The 4,256-nt window shown below is 42.0% G+C and overlaps 1 pseudogene; it reads left to right on the plus strand.

The window, feature by feature from the left end:
- Positions 1–2,114: 2,114 nt before the first annotated feature.
- LOC101432251 (ubiquitin carboxyl-terminal hydrolase 14 pseudogene) lies at positions 2,115–3,741 on the plus strand (annotated as a pseudogene).
- The last annotated feature ends 515 nt before the right edge of the window (positions 3,742–4,256 follow it).

The raw sequence follows: 4,256 nt of genomic DNA on the forward strand, positions 1-4,256 counted from the left end.
TCCAGAACTTGTCCTGAAAGATTACATGCTCTATTCTGGAATATAAACCAGCCACTACATGGATCGGTAGAAACAAAGTTTAAGAAAAATGAGTGCCCAAAATGACACATAGGGATTTAGGATTGTGTAGCACGTTGTATGTATTGTGGGACTCGGCAGGTAGCAGAAAGGTTACATGGAACAGGGAAAATTTTGTGGGGCCTTGAAAAGTTTCTAAAGTCATATCAATCTGGTCATTTATTTTAAAATAGACAGATGAGCAAAGTCAAACACCTAATCATTTTTTTTTCAGTTGGATTTTAGGTTTTGATGGCCACACAACTTTCAACAAGGATCTTAAGCAATTCTGTATATACTTAACATTTTTGTTTGCAATATAAGCCTTTTATTGTTCTAGACTATTTTCATAAATGTGACTGATATATGAAAAATAAGTTCACAAAAACCTTAAGAGCAGGAACTGCACCATGCAATTCTTTTATAGCCTTCATAATACCAAGAAGCATGCTAAGCATGTAAGCAGTTTTTCCTCAGTGTAATTCATAAAACACCTGCATCAGAACCATCAAATGTGCTGTTAAAAGTCTAGATTATAAGACCTAATTCCAGATTACTTAAATCAAAAGAGCTGGCACTCCTAATGAGAGACCCAAGTGACTCCAAGGAAACATGAAGTTTTAACAGCCATCGGTAGATAGAGTACTAGGTACACACTCCTTGATTGACGCAACAAAATTGTGTGTGTTTCATACAATTTCAAAGCTATTGCTAGAATCTATTAATTAGCATATGTTTCAACCTGAACATCTGCAAGATGTGGAATTCACAGAGTTAAGCTTGAAATTCAGCCTCAACATTTAAACTGCACATGCTTGAGTTTGCTAAAAGCTGCTGGGAACACTCTACCAGAAATGGGTTGGCTTTTACAGTGGGAATTTATTAAGGTACAGTTCTGAGGCTGTGAAAATATCTGAACCAAGGCATCATCAGACATGCTGCCCACTGAAGTCTGGCTGCTGGTGACCCTGGACTCCCAGCTCGCGGCAGGGCACCATGGCGGCTCCGCCCATCTGGTCTCTGCCTTCTCCTCCAGGCTCACGTTCTTCGCAAGCTGCTGTGGGCAGTCAGGCTCACAGCTAGGCCCTCACCTCTCCCTGGGCCTCGTGTCTTTCAGCCTCTCTGGGGCCATTCTCCAAGCCTCTGTGCTCTGCTGATCCAGCTTCCGGGACCTCGCTGTCAGCCTCTCAGTGTTTTTCTGTTTCTGCAGGTTTTTTCTGTGCATCAGCTGCTTTCAGTCCTTTGTAAAGGACTCCAAAAAGAGGATTAAGACCTACCCTGACTGTAGCAGGTGTAGCTCAGTGGTTGAGTGCCTGCTTTGCACGTACGAGATCCCAGGTTCAATCCCAGGTACTTCCAAAAAAGACCCGCCTCTAATCAAAGCCCCTTAATTGAAGCGATCTAATCAAAAGGTCCCATCTACAATGGGTTTTACAGGTGCAGGAATGGGTTTGCTTTAAGAACAGGATGTTCTGCAGTCCTCAAAAGACTCAAACCAGCACAAGATATAGGCAGGCAGAAACTGTGAGATAGAGCAGAGGACCTGGAGAGCCAAGTGAATAAACAAACAATTCTGATGCTATGTGATATGCCAACTAAAACTCTCAACTAGTTCCCATACTCCTATCCTCAACATCAGCCCAGAAAGCATTATGGAGAAATACCGTGAGCTCATAAAATCCTGAGGATTGTCATCACAACGTTTATCTCCAATTTGGAAAGATGTGGAATGAATAATAGGTATGCATCCTTGGGAAAGTTAAGGAAAAACCGTCAATAGAGGAAGCCCTTGTGTACCTTCCTAGGATGTCAGCACAGATGATAAAAATGACTAAGGCTACCAGTATTATTATGGTGTGTGTAAGGGAAGGGAAGTTAGTCAAAACCCGCCATAGTGGGACACATCCCTGAGGGATGCAGATGAGCCTGATGAGGTCACGAGTTGTGTCTAGAAGACAGGTCAGAAGCCAAGTCTGACAGCCAGGACTGAACTCAGTCCCAGTCCAGGCCTCCTCTCAAAATTTTCATGCCCAGGAATCAGCAAGAATGAATGGGGAATGATACCCAGGACATCTTGCAGTGGAGTGGCAGCTGTCACCACTTGCAACATCACAACAGCTTCTTCTCACTACCTTCCTGCCCCACTGCCTCTCCTCGTCCCCTCTAAAACACTCTACTCTGATACTATAAAATGGGGACAGGAGGCATTTGAAGGTGTAGAATTGAATACTGATGATCCTCCGATGGTGTTCAAGGCTCAGCATTTTGCACTGACTGGAGTCCAGACAGACAGACAGAAAGCTATGTTGAAAGGAGGAACGTTGAAGGATGATGACTGGGGAAACAGCAAAATAAAAAAGTGGATTTACTCTACTACTTATGGGATCAGCAGATGCTCTCCCTGTGGAACCTTGAGGTAAAACTGTCTTTATAGAAATGGTGACAGAACAGTTAGCATCTACTGTGGAATTTCCAGGTGGATTGGCATATCTCGGTAATACTTGTTACACCAGTGCCCCAGTTCAGTGTATCTCGTTTGTGCCTGAACTCAAAGATGCCCTCAGAGATATGCAGGTACCTTAGGAGCTACAGAGGAAAAGGCTTCAGCACAGTACACTGCTGCAGCCCTTAGAGATTTGTTGGATATCATGGATAAAACTTCTTCTAGTAGTCCACCTTTTGTTCTACTACAGTTTTGTACATGGCTTTCCCACAGTTTGTGGAGAAGAGTGAACAAGGACAGTATCTTCAACAGGATGCAAATGAATGTTAGATACAAGTGATCTGAGTACTCCAACAGAAATTAGAAGCATTAGAGAATAATTTAGGCAATAATTGTCTTAAAGAAACAGATTATTGATCTACATCAGCTGTGAAACTTCTAAAAAGAAAAGTTTAATTGATAAGTTCTTCAATGTTGGTTTGAAACTACCATGAAATGTACAAACTCTGAAGAAGAAAAAGTCCGTAAAGGAAAGGAAAATCAGCTCCATCTTGGCTGCTTTATTAATCAAGAAGTAAAGAATCTTTTCCTAGGACTTAAATTGTGACTTCACTAAACAGTCTCCATCATTGTATAGCAAGGCTTCCAAAATCAGTCAATGACCTGCTTACTTGACTATCCAGATGGTTCTTTTGTGTGTGTGTGTGTGTGTGTGTGTAAAGAGAAGGAATCTGTGAATGTCAAAGTTCTTAAGGAGGTTAAATTTTTTTCTTATGTCGGATGTGTGGGAACTATGTACACCAGAACTTCAAGAGAAATTCCTCTCCTTTTATTCAAAATTTAAGGATCTAGAGGATAAAAAAGTGTATCAGCAGTCAAAAAGACAAGTGACAGAAAGAGTAGTCCCCAGAAGGATGTTAACTATGAACCTTTTCTTTTGCTGCTGATACTGGCACCAGTAACTGGGGATACTGTGACTCAGAAGCAGTGCTAACACGCCAGGGAGGGTCTAGTCCTTCAGGTGATGATGTATCATGGGTGAGAAGGAATAAGAGGAATGGGTTAAGTTTGATGATGATAAGCTCTGCATCATTACACCAGAAGATACTTTGTGGCTTTTTGGTGGTAGAGACTGGCATATAGCTTATGTTCTACTCTCTGGGCCTCACAGAGTGGAAAACCTAGAAGAGGAAAGTGAACATAATCTTGGTTTCAGCAATTTATGCTTAGGTGTGAAATAAATGTTACTTGTTGATAATTTCTATAACCTGGAGTTCTAGAGGAAGATATTTCGGTGGTTTTATGTTTACCCTCATTGTGGAACAAAAGAGGGCAGAAGCAGACTTGCAAGCCCCTTCGTGAATCAACCTAAAAAAATAAAGAAAAAATAAAATTACCTACGGACTATGCTGCCCTGTATGAAAGGTATCAGAAAGACATTTTTAAAAAATATTTATTTTCTTTATTTATCCCCATTGTTGTTTGTGCTTGCTGTCTGGTCTCTGTGTCTGCTGGTCTTCTCGTCTTCTCTTTAGGAGGCACCAGGAACTGAACCTGGGATCTCCAATGTGGGAGAGGGCACCCAATTGCTTGAGCCACCTCAGCTCCCTGTGTTGTTGTATCTTTCATTATTTCTCCTCTTTGTATCTCCTTGCTGCGTTATCTCGGTGTGTCAGCTCGCTGCACCTGCCTATCACACCAGCTCCCTGTCTTGTCTTCTCCAGGAGGCATCAGGAACTGAACCCAGGACCTCCTG

The sequence above is a fragment of the Dasypus novemcinctus genome, chromosome 1, assembly GCF_030445035.2.
Source record: "Dasypus novemcinctus isolate mDasNov1 chromosome 1, mDasNov1.1.hap2, whole genome shotgun sequence".
NCBI lineage: Eukaryota > Metazoa > Chordata > Mammalia > Cingulata > Dasypodidae > Dasypus > Dasypus novemcinctus.